Source organism: Scyliorhinus canicula, chromosome 5 (assembly GCF_902713615.1).
Source record: "Scyliorhinus canicula chromosome 5, sScyCan1.1, whole genome shotgun sequence".
In the NCBI taxonomy this organism is placed as follows: domain Eukaryota; kingdom Metazoa; phylum Chordata; class Chondrichthyes; order Carcharhiniformes; family Scyliorhinidae; genus Scyliorhinus; species Scyliorhinus canicula.
In genome coordinates this window covers 152,334,793-152,360,830 of record NC_052150.1, presented here as the reverse complement: position 1 = coordinate 152,360,830, position 26,038 = coordinate 152,334,793, and the positions used below count along the sequence as shown (strand labels likewise).

The 26,038-nt window shown below is 49.0% G+C and overlaps 1 protein-coding gene across 1 annotated transcript in view; it reads left to right on the top strand.

Moving 5' to 3' along the window:
- Positions 1-10,394: 10,394 nt before the first annotated feature.
- The window catches only part of tbc1d5 (TBC1 domain family, member 5), a 604,945-nt gene continuing 589,301 nt past the window's right edge, over positions 10,395-26,038 (top strand). Inside the window, exon 1 of the mRNA XM_038797832.1 lies at positions 10,395-10,505. The gene's annotated coding sequence lies outside the window, so the exon portion shown is untranslated. The remainder of the gene's footprint in view (positions 10,506-26,038) is intronic.

Sequence of the window (26,038 nt, the reverse complement as noted above, 5' to 3'; positions counted from 1 at the left end):
TGCTGGAGCGACTGCTGCTCCCGGATGTGGAAGGGGAGGGAAGTATTGGGTATATATACAAGTGGCTGGGGAAGCATGGAGGCGAGTGAGTGGTGAAGATCAAGAAGAAATGGGAAGCGGAGTTGGGAGGGGAGATCTATTGGGGAGTATGGAGTGAGGCACTGCCAAGGATAAACGGGACCTCCTCTTGTGCAAGGATGAGCCTGATACAGTTTAAGGTGGTGCACAGGGTGCATATGACTCGGGCGAGATTGAGTAGGTTCTTTCAGGGTGTAGCAGATGAGTGTGAGAGGTGTGGGCGGGGGCCAGCGAATCACGCACACATGTTTTAGAGTTGTGGAAAATTGCAAAGATTCTGGGCGGGAGTGTTCGCTGTCTTAGCCAGGGTAGTGGAGGAGGAGGTGGACCTGGACTCTTTGGTGGCGATATTTGGGGTTTCAGTTAAGCCGGAGCTCATGGAGAGGTGGAAGGCCGATGTCGTGGCCTTCAGCTCTCTGATTGCACAGCGGTGAATTTTGCTGGAGTGGTGGTCGGCATCGCCACCGGGGGTAGCAGCATGGTTGGGTGACCTGTACGAGTTAAGGGGCTCAGCAGGGGGCTTTGAAAAAAGTTGGGGGATGTTTGTGACCGTGCTTGAGGAGCTGGCCGTCACAAGGGGTTGGGGTAGGGGGAAGACGGGAGGAGGAGAGGGGGGAGGGTGAAAAAGGGGGAAAATCTGTATAGACTGTATGGTTGATTGTTGGGAAGTATGTGTAAGCTGCTTTGATACATGTTTGTAATAAAATACATTTGTTTTGAAAAATATATTGCATTTGACCTGCACTTCCTCTAACACCTTGTGAGCCACAGTTTAGGCATCTCACCTACATATACATATACATTAATACAAATCCCTGTGTCAAATTTGCATAACATTGGTTCAAATTGAATATTTATAAAACAGCAACATATCACAACTGAATGATTCCAATAGAAATCTCCTGAGTGATAGATTAAAAAGACAATAACTAGTGAGCAAATCCTACCAAAACATGGCAGAGATGAAATCAATGAAATTTCATTAACTATCTTTTGAAAATCCTTCAGTTACCATTTTGAGTTCTCACCAAATAGAGAAACCTATTAATGGACATATGTACCGGAGATTTCTGTGCAGGCTCTCTAATTTTATATTGCACCTTTGACAGGAGGTTAGCAAAATTCCTGAAGAAACACCTATAAAAAAGTCCTTTTTACCAAATATGTGTTTCTACCATAGTTACCATAGAAGAATCTGTGAAGAGTTTTATGGGATACTCTCCTCTTGCCTAGATGAGTGCAGCTCCAACAGCACTCAAGACGCTTGACACAATCTAGAACAAAGCAGCCTGCCTCATCAGCACCCCATCCATCACCTTAAACATGAATTTCCTCTATCACCTCGCACAGTGGCAGCAGTCTGTATCGTACATAAGATGCACTGCGGCAACTCATCAAGGCTCCTTCAACAGAACCTTACAAACGAGTGATCCCTACCACCTAGAAGGATGAGGCCATCAGATGCATGGGAGCACCACCAATTGCAGGTTTCCATCCAAGCCACTCACCATCCTGACTTGGAACTATACCGTCATTCCTTCACTGCCGCTGGGACAAAATCCTGGAACTCCCTTCCTCATAGCACAGAAGGCGAATCAACATCATATGGACTGTCGTGGTCCAACGAGGTAGTTCACCACTACCTTCTCAAGGGCATTTAGGGATGGACAAAAAGATTATGGCCTAGCTAGCAACACTCACGTCCCATGAAAGAACGTTTAAAAAAATACAGGGCTGAAGTTTATCATTTAATACAGGGAGAAAAATATTTATTGTATGAACTCAACACTTAAACATGGGCTGCTGGATTTTATGATTATCAGTGGAGTGAGGGAGGCGGAACGGAAACTGAGTGGTCTGCTCACTCTCACCACCACCTTCTCAGCTCATTGATTCAAGTGTCAAATGGTCAATTATTCGCCATACAACAGGAAGGGAGCCAATTAGAGGTGAGGCATTTGGAGGGTTCCAAGCCCAATCGGGACTGTAGGCCAAGAGGGGTTTTGCCATGAACAGGAAGTCGGTCATGGCTACAAGTTTAAAGGACCCCTACTCTCTGAATCTTTCTTAATTTCTCATGGTAACTTCCAAAAAGTGAAAAAAAAGAGATAAAAAAGCATACAGCAGCTATTACCTTCACCAGCAGAAGCTGGTGCTACATGCAGTCAGAGAACAGCTCTGTTTCTGCCCTGGTGCCATCTTGTTATACTTGCAGTAAAACACTTGCAAATCTTTCACATCTGGCACTCAAAAAGTACAATGGCAGTGAAAAGTTCCAGACAATTAGGTGGTTAACAAGTTCAATTGGTTTGTTGATTGGTAATTTCAAAATGGCAGATGGGCTTCCGATTTCTGCAACTGCTTGCTTTCTGTTATTTTGGAGAATGGCATGCTCAACCCGACATCATATTGCCCTATTTTACATGTGTGTGGGTGTGTGTGTGTGTGTGTTTGGGGGTGGGGGGGGGGGGGGGGGGGGGGGGGGGTTTAAAAACTTCCCAATTTGAGGACATAAAGTCCAGTTTACGGAGTAGTATTTTATATTTGAAATGTGCCTAATAATGTTTTTATTCAGAGAATTTCTGCTTCCCTGAAAAGCGTAGGCCTTAAATTCAGTAGGTTTCCTTTCCCTATCATCTTATGAAGAATTATAAAAATATAGCGGAGGACAATCGCAGAATGCATCTGTGCTAACAATTGCAACAATTTATTTTCAGCAAGATGAGACAAACATTGCAAGACTTAATACCACCTTCTCTTTCCCAGAGTAAGGAAATAAGGAAGAAAATGAGGAGCAGAACAAAGATCACAGAGATAAGAATGCGTGTTTTACATGAGTGCAGAGTCCAGAATGAAAAGTAAAATGGTGTTGTCCTTCACAGGGATCAGCAGGTAGAAAACTGATGCTGGATTATCCATTGTTCCAATAGAGATGACATCCATGATGAGTCGGGTACACAGAGGCAAATTAGTCTTGTAGGTGGTGGTCCAGAAGTTTAGAGATCCCAGTAGTTCCCATAGAAACTGTGTAGATGGGGCACAGGCATTTACCTGGACCAACCCTTGTTCTGAGCTGCCCTCTTGACAGTCTGCTTTACAGCTCCACAAGGCAGGGTAACTGGTTCTCCAAGCTGCAGATCATACGTGGCTTCCACTTCTCAACTTTTGTTTGGACAAAGGCTGCATATTCCTTTGACTGGATTGACTTAAGATGGTTAACATTTCAACCATTAATAATTTCAAAAGACGTTTTGGGATCCTTTGACCTGTCAGACTGTTCCTCTCTGTTGAACAGACCTTGGTCTTAGAACAGTATTGTACAATTCCCTTGGATTTAATCTCTGCAGTCATTGGGATCATGAGCATATCTTCATAGTAACTAAGTGGCAACTGTTCTGAATGCCAGAAATTTCAGTTTGCTTGAGTCACAGCCAGCAATGGCTTTAATCATTTTAAAGCCTTTGTCCAGTTTTTCAAAAATTTTTATAAACGAGATCCGATGATATGTGTATATTTTTAATAAAAATATAGAGTGAGCTCCAGGACATCCTGGACACCAGAGGAGCTGGATGTCTGCCATCCATGAGGAAGAGAAAGGACTTCTTCTCGGAGAGTGGCAGGAGGCTACTTCATCATGCAGCAAGGGAATGTCTCTGCTCAGCATCATCTTCCTCTAATTTGCCCACCTCTCTTACCTTTTGCTCCTCTCCCGATGAGTTGTCCCCTTCTCGGGTCTTCCCATCCGACACCTCTCCGGAGGGCAATGTTATGGAAAGCAGCAGACCATCACAAAGATTGAGACTCTTGCAGGAGGATATCACCTACATGGATCATAGAATAGATAGAATTTATAGTGCAGAAGGCGGCCATTTGGCCCATTGAGTCCGCACGGTCCTTGCAAACAGTACCTTACCTAAGACCACACCTCCACCCTATCCCCTTAACCCAGTAACCCCACCTAACCTTTTTGGGCACTGAGGGCAATTTAGCATGGCCAATCCACCTAACCTGCACATCTTTGGACTAGGCAATTGTCCTGGTGCCCTCTGAGCCTGCAATGCTCCATCAGTTGTGATTTGATGTGTTATCCAGCAAGAGTGAATAGGGCATTTGTCACCTGGGTGATGCATCACCATGCAGCCCCATCAGATAATATAGAGATCAATATTGATGAGGGCACAGATGTCTATGACCATCTGCCTCCAGAATTGCAGCCTCCTTTGTCACTAGTTCATCTACAGATCTCTTTGCCTCTGTCTGCAGACGCTGTGCTCAGTTTAATGCCTCCTCCTTCTTTGTGCCCTTGTCTCTCACCTTTGACCTCCTGATGACTCCGCACTGCACCTCTTCTGCACACAGACACCTCTGACTGGCAATGGCTCAATTTCTGAAGGGACTGCACCCATGTCCAGTTGCCTCCTTCCTGCTGAGGTGGAGCCCAAACAGTCTTGCCCACTGCTTTGCTGCCTGCACAAAGACAGGGAGGTGGCAACTCCCTGAACTGGCAAAGTTGCTGTCATAATATACATTCATGTATATGATGGAGTGCAGACAGGCAGTGATTGACACACAGGATGACCAGTGAGCACACAGAACACAGCAGCCAATCACCAGACAGGACACAACCACTATAAAGCCAGAGGGCACCAGTTTTTCTGCTCTCGCGGGATACAGCTTCTGAGACAGTCAGAGCTCGTGAGCAGAAGCTAGTACAAACACCATGTGGTAGTCAGTTAGTCTGGTCAGGTTAGCCTCAGGTCTCCAGTCAAGTCAGCATAGTGTCAACCTACAGTTAAGCATGTATTATAGTTAGTTGTTCAATAAAATCGTGTTTCATCTCATCAAGTCTTGGAAGCCTGTCTCTCTCTAAACTGCATCAAACGCAGTCCACATAGACCCAGCCTGCCCAACACATCATGGTACCAGTGAGTAATGCTGATGTTTGACGGGCCTACCTTGAGATAATCTGCTTTGACCAGCAAACAGCCATCTGGTAGCATGGACAGCGTCCGCCCTCCTCCGCAGCTTCGCATCGCCGGCAACCTCGGTGCAAACTGGAAGATTTTCAAACAGAAGTTCCAGCTGTATCTTGAAGCCACCGACCTCGAGGCCGCATCGGATGCCAGGAAGATCGCACTATTCCTTTCTACAGCCGGGGACCAGGCTATCCACATCTACAACTCCCTCACATTTGCTGAAGGTGAAGACAAGACGAAGTTTAAAACAGTCCTGCTGAAGTTCGACAGCCACTGTGACATTGAGGTCAATGAGAGCTTTGAATGGTACGTTTTCCAGCAGAGGCTTCAGGGTAAGGATGAACCTTTTCAGTCCCTTTTAACCCATCTCCGTATCCTCGCGCAGTCATGCAACAATGACTCGACAGCTGATTCCATGATCCGGGATCAGATCGTTTTCGGGGTCCACTCCGATTCCCTTCGCCAGCAACTCCTGAAAGTTAAGCAGCTCACCCTTACCATCACTATCGAAACCTGTGTCTTCCATGAGCAGGCTAACAACCGGTACTCCCACATCAGGGTGGCAGAAACGGCACGGCAAAACCCCCACGATGCGAAATGGGTGCAGGCCATCAAACAAATGCAGGGCCTGAGTCTTGATGAGAGTGGCCATTTTGCGTGCTTTTCCAGGGCTCCAGCGCATGCGCGACACGACCGAGGGGATGGCAAGACCGACGACCAGCCCACGCAACTGCGCACGTCGTTCGACTGCACTGTGCATGCGCGGTGGCGCACGGAACATCCTGACGTCGGCGTCAATGACGTGTCCGAATTGTGGCTCCGCCCATTTAAAGCGGCAATGTCCGGCAAAATCACGACGCTGTCTCCAGTGTGGCAAGCTTGGTCACTACGCAGCCCTTTGCAGATCTGCTCCACTGCCCAGCACACAGCAATCCCAGCCACAGTGCAGGAGCATCCGATCAGTACAGCAGCCCGTGACAGATTCCGACCCCGACAGAGTACCAGATCCCGACGCTGAGTGCCTCAAATCCCCATTCCAGATGGGCATCATCACTAAGCATGCGCTGCCTTTCTCAACGATGGTGAAACAACTCCCAATCCTGATCATTGATCCGGACGACGAATGGTGTGCCACCCTTACGGTTAACAAGGCTCGCATATGTTTCAAACTGGACACCGGCGCTTCAGCAAACTTAATTTCAAAGTCTGACCTCGACGCCATCCGTGTCAGACCAAGCATTCTTCCACCGGCCAGCCAGCTACTCGACTACAATGGCAATGCCATTGCTGCCAATGGCTCATGCAGCTTGCAGTGTCCAATAGGTCATTAAATGCAACGCTGCGATTTGAAATCGTAGGAACCAACAAAGCTTCCCTGCTCGGTGCTCGGGCCTGTAAGCTCCTGAACCTAGTGCAGCGGGTTCAAACCATGTCGCCCGCACAGGCAATAGCCTCACCAGACGATAACTTCCAGGCTCAACTCGATGACATCATAGCGCAATACTATAGCGGTTCGAAGGTATGGGCACACTCCCATACCGATACAAAATCCTATTGAAGCCAAATGCCACCCCTGTGGTTCACGCATCGGGTCGGGTGCCGGCACCCCTCAAGGACCGCCTCAAGCAGCAGCTGCAAGACCTTCAGGACCAGGGCGTCATTTCAAAGGTCACGAAACCCACGGACTGGGTTCGTTCCATGGTCTGCATCAAGAAGCCATTAGGGGAACTTCGAATCTGTATCGACCCCAAAGATTTGAACCGCAACATCATGAGGGAACACTACCCAATACCTAAACGAGAAGAGCTAACCAGCGAGATGGCTCATGCCAAATTTGTCACGAAGCTGGACGCCTCCAAGGGGTTTTGGCAAATACAGCTGGACGCCTCCAGTCGCAAGCTGTGCACATTCAATACCCCGTTCGGTCGCTACTGTTATAACCGAATGCCCTTTGGCACCATCTCCGCCTCAGAGGTGTTCCACCGCATTATGGAACAAATGATGGAGGGCATCGAGGGGGTGCGAGTGTCCGTCGACGATGTCATAATCTGGTCCACAACTCCTCAAGAACACATCGATCGCCTCAAGCGGGTGTTCCACAGGATCTGCGAGCATGGCCTCCGACTCAACAGAGCCAAATGCTCGTTCGGTCACTCAGAAATCAAATTCCTTGGCGACCACATTTCGCAGCAAGGCGTGCAGCCGGATGCAGGCAAGGTTTCGGCGATCAACGCCATGAAAACCCCAGAGGACAAGAAGGCGGTCCTCCGCTTTCTAGGGATGATCAACTTCCTTGGGAAGTTCATCCCCAACTTGGCGTCACACACCACAGCTCTCCGCCATCTCGTTAGAAAAACGACAGACTTCCAGTTGCTACCCGCTCATGAACAAGAGTGGCGTGAGCTAAGGGCGAAACTCACCAAGGCCCCGGTGCTGGCATTTTTCGACCCCGCCAAGGAAACAAAAATATCCACCGACGCGAGCCAGGATGGCATTGGGGCAGTGCTCCTCCAACGGGATGACTCCTCCTCCTGGGCCCCAGTTGCATATGCCTCGGGAGCCATGACGCCCACTGAGCAACAATACGCTCAGATTTAGAAAGAATGCCTGGGCCTCCTTACAGGGATCGACAAGTTCCATGATTATGTGTATGGCCTCCCCAAATTCACGGTCGAGACGGACCACAGGCCATTGGTTCACATCATCCAAAAAGACCTCAATGACATGACGCCATGGTTACAATGCATCCTTCTCAAGCTACGGCCGCTACGATTTCGACCTGGTGTACACACCGGGCAAAGAGCTCGTTGTTGCCGATGCACACTCCAGATCTATCACCACACCGTGTGAGCAGACTGACCTTGTCTGTCAAATAGACGCGCATGTGCAATTCTGTGCCTCCAACCTTCTGGCCTCTGATGAGAGGGTCGTGCAAATTTGTGAGGAAACGGCCAGGGATCCTCTGCTCCAGCGGGTGATGCAGCACCTCACGAATGGTTGGCATAAGGGGCAGTGTCCCCAGTTTTACAACGTCAAGAATGATCTAACGGTGGTAGACGGCATCCTTATGAAGCTTGACAGAATTGTGATCCCACAGAGCATGTGAGATTTGGTTCTCGGCCAAATCCACGAGGGTCACCTGGGGGTTGAAAAATGTCGCCGTCGATCCCGAGAGGCAGTATACTGGCCAGGCATCAGCCTAGATGTCGCCAACACGGTCCTCAATTGCCCGACGTGTCAAAATTTCCAGCTGGCCCAGTCTAAAGAGACTCTACAGCAGCATGAAATGGTGACCTCCCCATGGTCCAAAGTTGGTGTTGACCTGTTCCATGCCAAGGGGCATGACGATGTCCTCCTAGTGGACTACTTTTCCAACTGCCCCGAAGTGGTCAGACTGTCTGACCTCATGTCGGCGGCAGTAATCAAGGGATGCAAGGAAACCTTTGCCCGACATGGGATCCCACTCACGGTGACAATGGCCCGTTTTTTCAGCCAGGAGTGGTCAGCTTTTGCCCGGCTGTACAACTTTCGGCACATCACATCCAGCCCCCACTACCCCCAGTCGAATGGGAAGGCCGAAAAAGGGGTCCACATCGTTAAAAGATTATTGTGCAAAGCTGCTGACTCGGGTTCTGATTTCAACCTGGCGCTGTTGGCTTATAGAGCGACCCCTCTGTCCACTGGGCTGTCCCCAGCGCAGCTTCTCATGAACCGCACACTGTGAACGACGGTTCCGGCTATGCACATTCCGGACCTGGACAACTTCCCGGTCATACAGAGGATGCAGCAGTCTCGGGCCCAATGCAAGTCGGCGTATGACGCCCATGCCACAGATCTCCCCGAGTTGGTCCCTGCTGACCGAGTTCGTGTTCAGCTGCCTGACAGTGGCTGGTCTGCCACAGCTGTGGTAGTCAAGCAAGTGGCCCCGAGATCGTTCCTCGTTCACATGCCTGATGGCTCCTTTCTCCGGTGCAACAGGCGGACACTGAGCAGACTTCCATGCCCGCCACCCGACCGTGAAGTCCCGCCTTGCACACTGCTTCCTCAGGACACGCTCTTCCATGAGGCCACCGATCTGCCAGTTATTCTACCGACCTCTACGACCACCGCATTGGCGGCAGTTCCGCCCGTTCAGGTGCAGGCGGCCCCTGACCCACCCTTGAGGCGGTCAACCAGAATTCGTCGCCCGCCAGAGACTGAATTTGTAGACTGAATGTTGCATTACCTTGTTATCTCATCGTTTTGACATCTGTACATATCATTTTTTTCTCATGTGTTATCTGCCCTCTATCAGCACTAGACACCTTCCCATGTATATAAGTTAGCATATTCTGTATATAGTCAAGTTCCTGTACACATATTCAATATTTACTGACCTGAACACATTTTTTTTTTAAAAAGGGGGGGGGGGGAGATGTCATAATATACATCCATGTATATGATGGAGTGCAGACAGGCAGTGGTTGACACACAGGATGACACACAGAACACAGCAGCCAATCACCAGACAGGACACGACCACTATAAAGCCAGAGGGCACCAGTTTTCCTGCTCTCATTAAGAACATAGAACATACAGTGCACAAGAAGCCCATTCGGCCCATTGAGTCTACACCGACCCACTTAAGCCGTCACTTCAACCCTATCCCCTTCACCCAATAAATCCTTCTAACCTTTTTTCGACACTAAGGCAATTTAGCATGGCCAATCCACCTAACCTGCACGTCTTCGGACTTTGGGAGGAAACTGGAGCACCCGGAGGAAACCCACGCAGACACGGGGAGAACATGCAGACTCTGCACAGTGACCCAGCAGGGAATTGAACCTGAGACCCTGGCGCTGTGGAATCACAGTGCTATCTACTGTGCTACCGTGCTGTCCATTCTTGCAAACCCTGCTCTTATCTGCTTGGGCACTCTAAAGTTTAAACATTCTGTCCTTCCTGCCACAGTATGGTTATTGCCCATAACACAACCCTGCTCTTTGCCTTATCCCTTCTCTTTAATGTATTGATCTTAAATAAAGGCAATTTAAAGATAAAGGGCATGAAGACATGGTTGGCTACAGTGAGTTGATTAAAGTGGTGACGCCAGCTCCAATAGCCACATGTAAGAGTAAAATACACTTTGCGACGCAAACTTTAAAATAGACATGTTTCAGGTGCAGTTTTTTGTTGAATTCGCACTCTCACTGGGTGCAGCAGACACCATCCACAGTTGTTTTCATGATTGCCTTGACGTGACGTCCGGCTAGAGTGCGGGCGCCGTTGCTGGGCGTGCGCAGGCGCGGTGCCGGTCGCCCGGCGGGAGGACGCAGGCGCGTTGCCGGTCGCCCGGCGGGAGGACGCAGGCGCGTTGCCGGTTGGCTGGCTGGCTCGTGGCAGCGGCGCGGGGCTGCAGTCGCCTGTCACTGGGACGGGGTTGGAGGAGGCGGAGTCCGTGCGGCGGACCAGGTAAACAAACACCATTACCTGCTGCCTCAAAGGCCCCCCCGGGGAAATGAGGGGGGCTTTCACACATTGCAAGCCTCTGAGCGCCCCAATGACATGTTGTCAGGCCTAGAACTAAAGGCTTTTACTGAGGTCGAGTAAAACCCGAGCCGAGCTCTTAAGATATGAGGACCTGCCTGATTCCAACCCCCAAGGAGTTTCCTTATATTATTTCTGGGTGAATGATGAAACTTTGCTTTATTGAAGACGACATTGACTTGCAGAGGTAGAGGGAGCGGGATTTCAACTGAACCTGGGGAAAAAATAAACTTTAAACCCACCCCCTCCCTCCGCCTCTTCCAAATTAATTTCTCTCTCTGCTTGCAATTGCTCTGAGTAAGGAAATGTTTTCGAAGAGGGTTAAATTAATCATACCACGAAGCCAGTCAAATTTCTAAAGCAAGTAAAGGACATTAACTGGGATACATCTGTAGTTTGAAATTAATAGGTCCAGAATGTATGCAAAACGTTGAAGAGTGAGATTTTGTATAAGTAAACAAGCTCTCGTTTTCATCAGTGGAACTGTGTTTTGAGTCACGGGTTATGTACAAAAATAAAACTCCCTTCATAGAAGCGAAATGTATTAATATCAACTAGGTTACTTCAACTGAAAAGAACAGTTTGAAACTTAACTATTCATACTGCGATTTCAACTTAACCTGTAGTGTAGAAATTAAGCTGCAGAACTTTGATTGTATTCTTGTGTCATAGTTATGAAACTAATTTGCATTTTATTCTTGCAATCTGATGGAAGCTGGCAGTGCATTCCGGTTATGCAGCATATATAACCAGTTAACAGGTCTATGGTATAGAATATTTACGATGAGCAATATGGATGTAGGCATTGTAACTGCCCCTCAATTAAGGAGCATTGTGCTTTACAGTTGTAGATGTCAACCAACCAGATTTTGTTTAAAAAACGGTATATCATCATGTATCAATATTACCAAGTGTCACATTATGTTACTCTATGATACTGGATAATGGGGATACTGTAGGTTATATGATGTGCAAATCCTTTGGGCATGAAACTTTCAGTAGCAATAGTGGACGGCTTCATATTGTACACAGGGGCACCTTTCTGGATTTTGGGTTTGAAAGCATTGCCCCAACCTTTCAACGTTTTAGATTTGTAAATTGAGCCTCCTACTCAAAGGACATTGAAGCCTTCAGAGGATGCAAAGGAGATTTACCAGAATCATACTATGATGAAGGACTTCAGTTAAGTGGAGAAACTAGACAAAGTGGGATTGTTCTCCTGAGAGCGGTGAAAGTTAATGGGAGTTTTAATAGACATGTATCAAAGTTGTGGGAAATTTTGATAGAATACTGGATAATTAACTATTTTCACTCGACAGGAGAATCACTAACTAGAGGATACAGAATTAAGATAATCGATAAAATAGCCTGACGAGATGAGTTGAAAAGCATTGCCTGAAAATGTAGTGGAAGAAGATTTAAAAGTAACTTTTCAAAGGGAATTAGATATGCAGTCACCATCACTTCTGATGATGGGTTCATATGAATGTGATTTGCCTGCTATATGCAGTGATTAGTGAAAGAAACATTTTTTAAAGCATGAAACCTCTTCTGCTTCCAACCACTACAAAAGAAAACAATTAAATATGATAATTATTCACAAGAAATGTAGAAAGCTTTTATATTGATTTTTTTTCTGTATGTTTTTGTGAATGTAGTCTTTAACCCAATTGGACTATATAACGCAAAAGTCAGATGCCAAATCTCACTCATTCGACATGTCAGTGTTGTAATCATATTTATGCAAAATATTCCTTGCTACTGATAAACTGGACAATGTGGAAGCTTTTCAACCTTCTCAAGCTAGGAAGAGCTGAATGGGCTGAAGCAGTGATTCCCAACCTTTTCAGTAACACAACACATTTTGATGAGAGAAACAATTCTATGGCACACCCATTTTTTCAGTTTTAATCAATTGCTCATAAATGCCATATTTAATTATATTTACCATGGTCACGGTCTTACTAGACGATAAACTTCAAAGCAAGTTCGCTAGATTGCAATCTTGGGGATTCTGCCTATATTTGAAGCTTTACTCGAATTTGAAAACTGATCATTTGCCCGATGCCCGGGACGATGATGTTTATACATTTTGCAGTGACGTGCTGTTCACCTTGTTGTATTTCGTAGCCAACCCCTGTACGTGAAATGGTTTAGTTATTCTTAACCATGTGTCACACATGTCTATAACTCACTGTCCATTCTCAGCAGGACAAAGTATTCCTGAATGAATGTGTCTGCAGTTTAACCACAGCTGTTGCAGTGCAACTTTGGAGCTGCAGATTGTCAACATGACTGAGTCAAATAAAGTTGCACTGATACCATTAAGCATGTTGCAATCATGGGGAATTAAACAGGAATGATGTGAAGGAGCTTTATATTTACATGTGCTTTGCAGTGGGGAGAGAGACGGAGGATAAGCATACAATTACTCCATCATATTGTCAGACTTGTGTTTTACTGCTGAAGTGAGATGCTAAGGCTGAAGGGAGTGTGCCTTTCGCTGTTATTTAATGTTCAGACATGTCCTCTGGTAGTTCCCACTGCGGGTGATGAGGAACATGGGAATGCACTTTTTCAAAAACAAGGGAAAACTTTATCACCTGTGAGGCAAGACCCTAAGAAATGTGCCAAGAAAATGAACAAGTTTTTGGAAAGCGAGTGTTTCAGCAGCATTGGGCAGGTTTTACTGCCCCTCGGAGATATTGTGGCTGCCAAGCGATTGCTGATCACTGGGCTCACAGCACCAGTCAGAGCTCTGGATCCACCACAGTCCTCCCCTCTCTTCCGCCAGCTCTCCTCGTCCATACTTCAGCTCTGGGCCTGCCACGCTCCTGGTGTGCAGGCTCCAGCACATGCAAGCTTCTGTACCATGGCACAACAGTTGGGAACCACTGGGCTGAAGTATAAAACTCCTTGAACACCCCATTCACCCCTGCTGGGTCCAAGACAGTGTTCCCCCCTCTGTCCTTCACTCTTCCTATCTCCTTGGCCACCTCCCTCCTTCTTAGCTGGTGTGCTAGCATCCTATTGACCTTCTCCCCATGTTCATATACCGCCTCCCCCTCGTGCCTCAACTGCCCCACCGCCTTCCCTGTGGATAACAGACCAAATTCCATCTGCAGCTTCTGCCGCTCCTTCAACAACCCTGCCTCTGGGGCTTCAGAATACCTTCTGTCGACCTCCAATTTGTCCCCCCCAAGCCAGTCCTTCCTGTCAGCAGAACATAGAACATAGAACAGTACAGCACAGAACAGGCCCTTCGGCCCTCGATGTTGTGCCGAACAATGATCACCCTACTTTAAACCCACGTAACCCGTATACCCGTAACCCAACAGTCCCCCCATTAACCTTACACTATGGGCAATTTAGCATGGCCAATCCACCTAACCCGCACATCTTTGGACTGTGGGAGGAAACCGGAGCACCCGGAGGAAACCCACGCACACACAGGGAGGATGTGCAGACTCCACACAGACAGTGACCCAGCCGGGAATCGAACCTGGGACCCTGGAGCTGTGAAGCATTGATGCTAACCACCATGCTACCGTGAGGCCCCCCTTCCACCCCCCACACCCCACACTAACAAAACAACAATCCCCAACCTCCCATATCAAACTAGTCACCTGCTCGCCTCCCACTGTGCTTCCGTGAGCTAGCCTGCCCAGCTAGCCTGGTAGCCCCCGCCCATGGTGCCAAGCATCCTACTCCCTATTGTTCTCCCTCCCCGCTGCTCGTACATACAGATGCAAAATATCACAATCCCCAACAAACACAAAGAAGAAAATTCCACCCACCTTCCGCCCACAAGAAAAAGGTTAACCCACATACAAAACTGAGCAACTGCCCTGATGGAACCATCAATTCACCAGACACGTGTTTCCGATATGAATCTAGGCTTTAATCGACTTACTTCAGAGCCAGCCTGTTACCCGTTGATGAAATCTTAGTGCACTCAGGCTGACTCTGGACAAGGGTATTTATACAGCTGCACTAGGGGGAGGAGTTGTGGGCGGAGCCAAGGGTGGAGCCCAGTACAAGTTCCTGATTACTCCCAGAGCTACTCCCCTAGTGGTAGGATAGCGCTACTGCACTTACAAAGACGGTGTGAATTATCATATATACATATATATATTACATTCACCCCGTGCAAAAAAAATCAAGTCCGGTGGGGGTGGTGGCCTACAACGTCAGTCTGTCCGGTGGTCGAATTGTCCGTTGTGATCTGCGGAGCACTGGGGTTGCAGCCTCTTGCGGTGGCTGGATGGGTGTTGTGTGCTGGGGTACGATGGCGGACTCCAGGGAGGGCTGTATCCGAGCTTCATACTCTCCTGGTTCAACCGGGGACTGGGGGCGCTGGGGGCTGGCCGGCGTGGAACTGGTGGAGCAAGCTTGTGGGCTCGGGAGCGCAAGGGGGCGGGAGCATGGGGTGGAGGGTGAGAGGTCCTTCTGTGGGGGTAGAGGGGGTGCTGGATCATGCGGGTGCCAGATCCCGAAGGGATACTGTGTCCTGACGGCCGTCAGGGAACTCGACGAATGCGTACTGGGGGTTGGAGTGGAGCAGGCGCACCTTTTCAACAAGGGGGTCGGTTTTGTGCGCCCTGACGTGTTCCCTCAGAAGTACGGGGCCCGGCGTCCTCAGCCATGCCGGAAGTGAGACCCCCGTGGTAGTGCCCCTGGAAAAAATGAAGAGACTCTCGTGAGGGGTCTGGTTGGTCGCCGTGCACAAAAGGGACCTAATAGCGTGGAGCGCGTCTGGGAGCACTTCCTGCCACTGGGAGACTTGGAGCTTTCTAGACCGGAGGGTCAGTAGGACGGTCTTCCAGACCGTCGTGTTCTCCCTTTCCACCTGCCCGTTCCCCCTGGGGTTGTAGCTGGTAGTCCTGCTCGAGGCAATGCCCTTGTCGAGCAGGTACTGACGCAGCTCGTCGCTCATGAAGGACGAACCCCGGTCGCTGTGTACGTAGCTGGGGAAACCAAACAGGGTGAAGATGCTATGCAGGGCCCTAATGACTGTGTGGGAGGTCATGTTGGGGCACGGGATAGCGAATGGGAAACGGGAGAACTCGTCTACGACGTTTACAAAGTAAACGTTCTTGTTAGTTGAGGGGAGTGGCCCTTTGAAATCAATCGTGAGGCGTTCAAAGGGCCTAGAAGCCTTGACCAGGTGGGCCCTGTCTGGTTTATAGAAGTGCGGTTTGCACTCCGCACAGATCGGGCAGTCTCTGGTGACCGCTTTTACCTCCTCGTTGGAGAAAGACAGGTTTCAGGCCCTGATGTGGGCGAGCCGGGTGACCCCCGGGTGGCAGAGGTCATTGTGGATTACTTTTAATCGGTCAATCTGCATGCTGACGCATGTCCCGCGGGATAGGGCATCCGGAGGCTCGTTGAGCTTCCTGGGTCGATAGTTGATATCGTAATTGTAGGTGGAGAGTTCGATCCTCCACCTCAGAATTTTGTCATTTTTAATTTTGTCCCATTGCGAGTTGTCGAACATAAAGGCAACCGATCTTTGGTCGGTGATGAGGGTTAACCTCCTACCTGCGAGGTAGTGCCTCCAGTGACGGATAGCCTCCACAATGGCTTGTGCTTCTTTCTCGACTGAAGAATGTCGGAGTTCGGAAGCGGAGAGGGTACGGGAGAAAAATGCAACTGGTCTCCCTGCCTGATTTAACGTGGCTGCAAGAGCTACCTCTGAGGCGTCGCTCTCTATATGAAATGGGGTGGATTCATCCATCGCCTGCATGGCCGCTTTGGCGATGTCCTCCTTGATGCCGTCGAAGGCCTGGCGTGCCTCGGCTACAGGGGAAATCGTGTGGCCCTAAAGAGTGAGCGGGCTTTGTCCGCATATTGAGGGACCCACTGGGCGTAATAGGAAAAGAAACCCGAGCACCGTTAGAGGGCAATGGGGGAGGGGGAGTTCTAAGAGGGGGCTCATACGGTCCGGGTCTGGGCCCAGGAATCCGTTTTCCACGACATAGCCGAGGATGGCTAGTCTGGTTGTGCGGAAAACGCATTTCTCCTTGTATGTGAGATTCAGTTTCTGTGCTGTCTGGAGAAAACGGTGGAGGTTGGTGTCGTGGTCCTGCTGGTCATAGCCGCAGATGGTGACATTGTCCAAGTACAGAAACGTGGCCCGCAGCCCGTACTGGTCCACCATTTGGTCCATTGCTCGTTGGAACACCGAGACCCCATTTGTGACGCCGAAAGGGACCCGGAGGAAATGCAAGAGGCGGCCATCGGCCTCGAATGCCGTGTAGTGGCGGTCCTCCGGGAGGATTGGGAGCTGGTGGTATGCAGACTTCAGATCCACCGTGGAAAAGAGCCGGTAATGGGCGATCTGGTTTACCATGTCTGCAATCCTGGGGAGGGGATGCGCGTCGAGGAGCGTAAATCTATTCATGGTCTGACTAGTTGACCACCATACAGAATTTTTCCCCGGTCTTAACGACCACCACCTGAGCTCTCCAGGGACTATTGCTGGCCTCTATAACCCCCTCACTGAGTAGCCTTCGGACCTCTGCTCTGACAAATACCCTATCCTGCAGGCTATACAGCCTGCTACGAGTGGCTACGGGTTTATAGTCCTTTGTGAGATTGGCGAAGAGAGGAGGGGGGGGAATTCGCAGCGTAGCGAGGCTGCAGATCGTGAGTGGGGGCAGGGGCCCTCCGAAGCTGAGGGTGAGGCTCTTGAGGTTGCATTGGATGTCTAGGCCTAATAAGAGTGGCGCGCAGAGTTCGGGCAAAACGTAGAGTTTGAATTTCGAGTAGCTAGCGCCTCGGATTGTGAGTGTCGCGGCGGTGTGCCCCTGGATCTGGACTGAATGGGAGCCTGAAGCGAGCGAGATAGTTTGCTGCACGGGGAAAATGGGGAGCGAACAGCGTCTTACCAGGTCTGGATTTATGAAGCTTTCCATGCTCCCGGAGTCGAAGAGGCATGGCGTTTTGTACCCGTTGATATGGACGTCTGCCATAGAGTTTCGTAGATTCTTTGGTCGTGATTGGTACAGGGTGACCGCGCTGAGTTGCGGGTAGTCGGCGGCTCGATCAGCTGTGCTGGAGTGGCCCCATGATGACTGCCCTCTGAGTTCATAGTCAAATTCGAATTCTTCCGCAGAGTTGTCCGAGCGTGGAGATGCAGGTCGGGCCCGTGGATCGCACGTGGCGGGCGGCGAGGAAGATGGCGTCCAAGATGGTGGCCCCCATGAGTCTCACATGGCCGGCTGCGTGGTGGAGGTTTTCCAAGATGGCGGTCCCCATGGATCGCAAGTGGCTGGAAGGGGCGGAGTCGGGGCATAGGCAGCAGCGTTTCGGGCCCTGCGGGCCTGCGAGTGAGGGGAGTGATTACTTCGATTCGCTGGGGAGTTGGAAGCTGGGGCCCTTTTAGCGAGGCACACTCTTGCGTAATGGCCTTTTCGCCCGCAGCTGCTGCAGGTCACGTTGCGGGCCGGGCAGTGCTGCCGCGGGTGCTGGTTCTGGCCGCAGAAATGGCAGGCTGGAGCAGCATAGTGGCTGGCTGGAGCAGCATAGTGGCTGGCTGGGGCAGCAGGTTGGCTGGGCGGCCGCGTAGCACAGGCTTGGGGAGTCGCTGGTCGAGGGCCCATGATTGGGTCGCGGGGTCCGCGGGGAACGAGTTAAGGCTGCGGAAGGAGACCTCCATCGTGGTAGCAGCTTCCACAGTCGTTTCTAAGTCCTGGGCCCCCTTTTCCAACAGTCGTTGGCGCACATAGTTAGACCTGAGGCCCGCTACAAAAACATTGTGTACAGCAAGTTCCCTGTGTTCAGCCGCGGTAACCGCTTGGTAATTACAGTCATTGGACAAATTATTGAGTTCCCTTAGAAATTTGGCGAATGATTCTGGCGGCGAGTCGTGAACACATGGCGAGCGTAAACTTCATTAATAGGCCTTACATAAATTTTATCGAGAACTGCTAGCGCCGCAGTATATGAACTGGCCGAGTTTAGTTGCGTAGAGATTCTGTGGCTCACCCTCGCGTGCAGTAGACTTAGCTTCTGATCCTCTGTCGTTTCGGCTGTGCTCGCTTCTGCCAGGTAGGCCTTGAAGCACCGGATCCAGTGGGAGAAGATTTCTTTAGCCTCTGCATCCAGCGGGTCGAGTTCCAGGCGTCCAGGCTTGAGGGCCGATTCCATAATCGATCTTTACTGTTCTTAAGTCGATTAAATTGATGGAACCATCAATTCACCAGACACGTGTTTCCGATATGAATCTAGGCTTTAATCGACTTACTTCAGAGCCAGCCTGTTACCCGTTGATGAACTCTTAGTGAACCCAGGCTGACTCTGGACAAGGGTATTTATACAGCTGCTCTAAGGGGAGGAGTCGTGGCAGAGCCAAGGGTGGAGCCCAGTACAAGTTCCTGAGTACTCCCAGAGCTACTCCCCCTAGTGGTAGGATAGCGCTACTGCGCTTACAAAGACAGTGTGAATTATCATATATACATATATATATTACATTCACCACATGCCCAAAATTGGTACAAAAACACTACATACACAGCCCATAAAGAAAATAAATTTTAGCAGCATAGGTACAGAATGACCCGCTTCGGGAATGCACGTTGTGGACATCAGAATAGAACAGAAACTCCTTCGCTGACGGCCGACTAAGTCTCCATGGGTCAGCTCCCCCCATTTGCTTCATGAACCCTCTCAGTTCCTTTTGCCATCATTTTTGAACACGACCAGTCCAGGCCAGGATCAAGAACTGTGTTAAAGTCCCCACCCATAATCAGTTTGCGTGAGTCCAAGTCAGGGATCTTCCCCAGCAACCTCTTAACGAAATCTACGTCATCCCAATTAGGGGCATATACGTTGACCAGGACTAGTCTCACCTCCTCGAGCTTACCCCTAACCATAATAAATCTGCCACCCCCGTCCGCAACTGTGCCCTCCATCTCAAATTGGATCCGCTTCTTGATCAAGATGGCAACCCCCTTGGTCTTAGTGTCGAGCCCTGAATGGAAGACCTGACTAATCCAGCCCTTCCTTAATCTGACCTGGTCAGCCATTTTCAGATGAGTCTCCTGTAACATGACTAGGTCCGCCTTCAAAACCCGCGAATACACGCGCCCTCTTGACTGACCCGTTTAGTCCTCTAACATTCCAGGCGATCAGCCTAGTCTTGGGGGGCGGGGGGGGGGGGAGGCACCTCGCCCGCCCGCCACCCCCCCTCCTCTTGCCGTTCAGCCATCTCCTTTCTTTGGCCAGCCCCCAAGCCATGTGTCACGCCTCCTGGCAGCCTCCACCCCTGACCTCCTCACTGTTACCATGCCCAATTTCCAACATTGTCAGCAGACCTACTGCCCCCCCCCCCCCCCAACCAAGCAACACCACCCTATGACCTAACCCCTGTCGTAAACTAGCTAAATGAACACCCCCCCCCCTCCCAAAACCTGGCTTCCATTGACTAGCCCACCCAGCTAAGCTTGTGACTCACAACTCCGGCGCCAGCGAGTCTCTCACCTATTGTTCCCTGGCTCCCCCCCACCCCGGCTCATCCACACCACTTCCCCAATCAGCCCTGCTTGAACAAATACTCTAAACAGGACAGAGACAGCCCCAACAATAGTGCAATTTAAGTCATACAAAATAAAATACCAGGTACTGTCAACCATTCCTATCTGAACGCAGTAAGAGATTGCAAAAATTCCCCGAAAAATACCCCCCATATCTGAACGATTCTAACTATTCTCTTTTTCTAACTAAACTCAAACACAAAAGCGAAAAAGAGACATGAAGAGAAAAAAGACAAAAAACACATAAAAACCAAGATACAAAAGCATGAAAAAAAATGTAGGCCTCTCTCAGAAACAAGAGAGAAAGAATTAAAAGTTCCAACGCAAGTCCAGGTGTCCTCAGCTTGGGACCAGCCCGTGCCTCTTTGCAACGTCCATCACCTCCTCGGGTTCCTCGAAATAATGGTGCTGGCCCTCGTGTGTAGCTCACAGTCGTGTCCGATAGAGCAGTCCAAATTTCACCTTATATAAAATCTCTAACTTGCCTGTAGCCTGCCCTCCTTCTGGCTACCTCTGCGCTCAGGTCTTGGTAAACAAGCGTGCTCAGCGTGCTCTTGGCCCATTGAAGAACCTGTTCCTTATCCAGGACCCCCTCAGCGCGGCTGCCTCACCAGCGCTCTATGTGCCTTGTCCACCTCCGGCGGGCGAGGGAACACCTCATTCCCCAACAGCTTCTGGAACATATCTGCCACATACGTGGCAGCATCCAGTCCCTCGGTCCTCTCCGGGAGGCCAACGATTCTTAAATTCTGCAGGCGTGAACTGTTCTCCAGGTCCTCCAGCTTTTCCAGGAGCATTTTTTGTTGGTCTCTCAACCTTCGAATCTCCATGTCCGCCACCGTTTGAAAGTCCGCCTGTTCCTCCACCGTCTTCTCCAGCTCCTGGATCTTCTCGGCCTGGGCATCCAGGCTTTTCTCCATTCGGTCAGACGATTTCTGGAGCGGTTCCAAATAATCACTTTTCAGTGCTAGGAAGTTCTCATGCATAAAGGCCTCACGGTAGCATGGTGGTTAGCATCAATGCTTCACAGCTCCAGGGTCCCAGGTTCGATTCCCGGCTGGGTCACTGTCTGTGTGGAGTCTGCACGTCCTCCCCGTGTGTGCGTGGGTTTCCTCCGGGTGCTCCGGTTTCCTCCCACAGTCCAAAGATGTGCGGGTTAGGTGGATTGGCCATGCTAAATTGCCCGTAGTGTAAAGGTTAATGGGGGGGTTTGTTGGGTTACGGGTTACGTGGGTTTAAGTAGGGTGATCATTGCTTGGCACAACATCGAGGGCCGAAGGGCCTGTTCTGTGCTGTACTGTTCTATGTTCTATGTTCTATAACCTGCAACAGGTGCTCCACTGTCGGCTGAGCTGGTGGTGCCTGGGTCTGGACATCGGCCATATTGGTTTCACTCACCGCCTCCCCTTTGCCCTTGCTTGTCCACTTCTTCAGCTGTCTGCGATCCTTCCTACCTCTTAGTTCCATACATCTCTGTATGGATTCAGTGCCTGAGTGCTATTACTTTCCAATCCAGTGCTTAAAAGCGCAAAAAAGTCAGGGGGAAAGGTCCAAAAGTCCGACCGGAGCGGGAGCCACCAAGTGTGCGACTTACTCCCTCATAGCTGCTACCGGAAGTTCAACATTGAATATATTCAAAAGGAGGCTCGATATAGCACTTGGGGAGAATGGGATCAAAGGCTTTGGGGAGAAGGCAGGATTAATTAGGCTATTGAGTTGGATGATCAAATGATCGTGATAAATGGCAGAGCAGGCTTGAATGCCTCCTCCTGCTCCTATCTTCTATGTATCTACGTATCTATATAAGAACAATATAGTTATTTGTCGGTATATTGCCGGGTTGCTTTGACGTAGTCTGTGAGCTCAGAATGTGAGTGCCGTGTGTGTGGTGTAACATAAGAACTAGGAGTAGGCCATCTGGCCCCTCGGGCCTGCTCCGCCATTCAGTGAGATCATGGCTGATCTTTTTGTGGACTCGGGTCCATTTACCTGCCTGCCCATCGTAACCTTTTATTCCTTTACTGTTCAAAAATCTATCTACCTTTGCCTGAAAAAAACATTTCACGAGATAGCCTCAAATGCTTCACTGGGCAGGGAATTCCACAGATTCACAACCCTTTGGTGAAGAAGTTCCTCCTCAACTCAGTCCGAAATGTGCTCCCCCTTATTTTGAGGCTATGCCCCCTCGTTCTAGTTTCACACGCCAGGAGAAACAACCTCCCTGCTTCCATCCTATCTATTCCCGTCATAATTTTATATGTCTGTATAAAATCTCCCCTCATTCCTCTAAATTCGAATAGTCCCAATTTATTCAGTCTCTTCTCATAAACTAATCCTCTCAACTCCGGAATCAACCTCGTGAATCTCCTCTGCACACCTTCCAGTGCCAGTACATCCTTTCTCAAGTAAGGAGACCAAAATTGTACACAGAACTCCAGGTGTAGCCTCACCAGCACCCTGTACAGCTGCAACATAACCTCCCTGCCTATAAACTCCATCCCTCTAGCAATGAAGGGCAAAATACCATTTGCCTTCTTAATTACTTCACCTGCAAACCAACGTTTTGCGATTCATGCACAAGGACACCCAGGTCCCTCTGCACAGCAGCATGTTGCAATTTTTTACCATTTTTACCATTTAAATAATCGTCCATTTTACCGTTTTACCATTTTACCGTTATTCCTACCAAAATGGATGCCCTCACATTTATCAACATTGAACCATCTGTCAGAGCCTTGCCCAGAAAAACACACATTTATCTCCACGCTTGCTTTCTGTCAGTTAACCAATCCTCTATCCATGCTAATACATTACCCGTAACGCCATGCATCTTTATCCTATGCAGCAGCCTTTTGTGTCGCACCTTGTTGAATGCCCTCTGGAAATCTCATCTATCTGTTCCCTGTTGTCCACCACGCTCGTAATTTCCTCCAAAGAATTGCACTAAATTAGTCAAACATGACCGACCTTTCATGAACCCATGCTGTGTCTGCCCAATGGGACAATTTCTATCCAGGTGTCTCGCTATTTTTTCCTTAATGATCGATTCAAACATTTTTGCCACTACAGAAGTTAAGGTAACCTGTCGATAGTTACCTGCTTTTTGTCTACCTCCCTTTTTTTAAACTTTGGAGTCACTTTTGCTGTTTTCTAATCTGCTGGAACCGCCCCAGAATCCAGCGAATTTTGGTAAATTACCACGCGCGCATTTCCTATTTCCCCCACCACCTCTTTTAGTACCCTGGGATGCATCAGGGCCAGGAGACTTATCTACCTTTAGCCCCATTAGCTTGCCTAATACTACTTTCTTAGTGATAATGATCGTTTCTAGGTCTTCATTTGCCGTAGCCTGCTTGCCGACAATTATTGGCATGTTATTTGTGTCTTCCACTGTAAAGACTGACACAAAATAACTATTCAATGCTTCAGCCATTTTCTCATTTCCCATTATTAAATGTCCCTTGGAAGTGGACAAAGCACACAGAGTGCTTGCAAGGAAGCCGCGGATGAATGAGCCGGCGAGGCAATAGTGGTATTAATGCAACGGTTCCTGGATAAGGAACAGATCTTGAGCTGGGCCAGGCAGACGAGGAGCTGTAAATGGGAAAATAATGTCCCACACATTTACAAGGACTTGACTCGGGTGCGGAACTGGCCAAAAGAAGGGCGAGCTTTAACAAAGTTAAATCTGCCCTCTTCAAGAAGTGGGTGAAGTTCGGCATTCTGTACCCAGCTCGTTTGTGGGTCACTTACGAGGGTCAAGAACTTTATTTTGGATCACCGGATGAGGCAAAGAACTTTGTTAAGGACAGGGGACTGGCAGGTGATGGAGGGCATTGAATTTGGGGGCGAGTAATTCTGTACCTATGCTGCTAAAATTTATTTTCTTTATGGGCTGTGTATGTAGTGTTTTTGTACCAATTTTGGGCAGTTGCTCAGTTTTGTATGTGGGTTAACCTTTTTCTTGTGGGCGGACGGTGGGTGGAATTTTCTTCTTTGTGTTTGTTGGGGATTGTGATATTTTGCATATGTATGTTCGAGCGGGGGGAGAACAATAGGGAGTAGGATGCTTGGCACCATGGGCGGGGGCTACCAGGCTAGCTGGGCAGGCTAGCTCACGGAAGCGCAGTAGGAGGCGAGCAGGTGACTAGTTTGATATGGGAGGTTGGGATTGTTGTTTTGTTAGTGTGGGGGGTTGGGGGGCGGGGGGGGGGGGGGGGGAATTGTTCTGCTGAAAGGAGGGACTGGCTTGGGGGGACAAATTGGAGGTTGAGGACAATGATGACTATCCTATTAATGGTCTCTTGTTTTTGTTTCCCCCACAAATGGAAACATTCTCCGTATGTTCTCTATCAACATTTTCAGGCCCCTCTTAGTCATCCTCCAGTATTTTCTTTTCAGGAGAAATGACATCTAGAGTTTCCGAACTCCCTGTGATAGGCATGTCGCTGCATTTCTGGTATAATCCTTATAAATCTTTACGTCGCATCCTTTCCGGTGCCGCTATATCTTTTTTATAACATGGGGACCAGAATTGTATGCAACATTCTAGGTGTGGTCTAACCAAGGTTTGAAACTTGTTTAACTTCATTTTTCAAATCGACCCCTTTAGAAATAAATCCTGGTGCTTGCTTTGCTTTTTTAAACCTGGTTAACCTGTGTTGCTATTATTACAGATTTGTGTATTTTTATTCCCAGATTAGCATTGTTTTAAAGATTTTTTTGTAATTAAATATTACATTTTGAGTAACAAGAGGGTAGAACCTATTTGCAGTTCTGAAGATTTTATAGGTTTCTCCATTGTATTGTACTACAGAAATTGACAGCACAGAAGTTTGTTATTTAGCCTACCTTATCTGTCTTGGTTCTTCAATAGAACAATGCCTATCTAATCAGGCCATGATGTGGAGATGCCGGCGTTGGACTGGGGTGAGCACAGTAAGAAGTCTTACAACACCAGGTTAAAGTCCAACAGGTTTGTTTCAAACACGAGCTTTCGGAGCACGGCTCCTTCTTCAGGTGAATGGAAAGGCTTGTTCCAGAAATGTTTATATAGACACAGTCAGAGATGCCCCGGAATGCGAGCACCTGCAGGCAATCAAATCATCAAAGATGCAGAGAGAGAGGTAACTCCAGGTTAAAGAGGTGTGAATTGTCCCAAGCCAGTTCAGTCGGTAGGCCTCTGCAAGTCCAGGCTTGTTGGTGGGGGCCGAATGTAATGCGACATGAATCCCAGATCCCGGTTGAGTCCGCATTCATGCGTGCGGAACTTAGCTATAAGTTTTTGCTCAGCAATTTTGCGTTGTCGCGTCTCCTGAAGGCCTCCTTGTAGAATGCTGACCCGGAGATCAGAGGCTGAATGTCCTTGACTGCTGAAGTGTTCCCCAACTGGAAGGGAACAGTCCTGCCTGTTGATAGTCGCACGATGCCCGTTTATTCGTTGTCGCAGTGTCTGCATGGTCTCGCCAATGTACCACGCTTCGGGACATCCTTTCCTGCAGCGTATGAGGTAGACTACATTGGTCGAGTCGCACGAGTATGCGCCGCGTACCTGGTGGGTGGTGTTTCCACGTGTAATGGTGGTGTCCATGTCGATGATCTGGCATGTCTTGCAGAGTTTACCCTGGCAGGGTTTTGTGGTGTTGTGGTTGCTGTTCTGAAGGCTGGGTAGTTTGCTGCAAACAATGGTTTGTTTGAGGTTGCGCGGAGGAAGTAGAGTCTTAGAATCGGAAAGCTGTTTTGTTTTCAATGCCCGACCTTCACGTGACAGATCTCTGTTCTTAATAACCAGTCTAAGGCAACAAAACAATTTTCCGATTCTAAGACTCTACTTCCTTCTCACTCTACTTCTGAGATCTGACAGTTTTTTAAGTAAAGACTTTAAGTAAATATTATCACTAATATTTGGTCGAAGGTAATAGA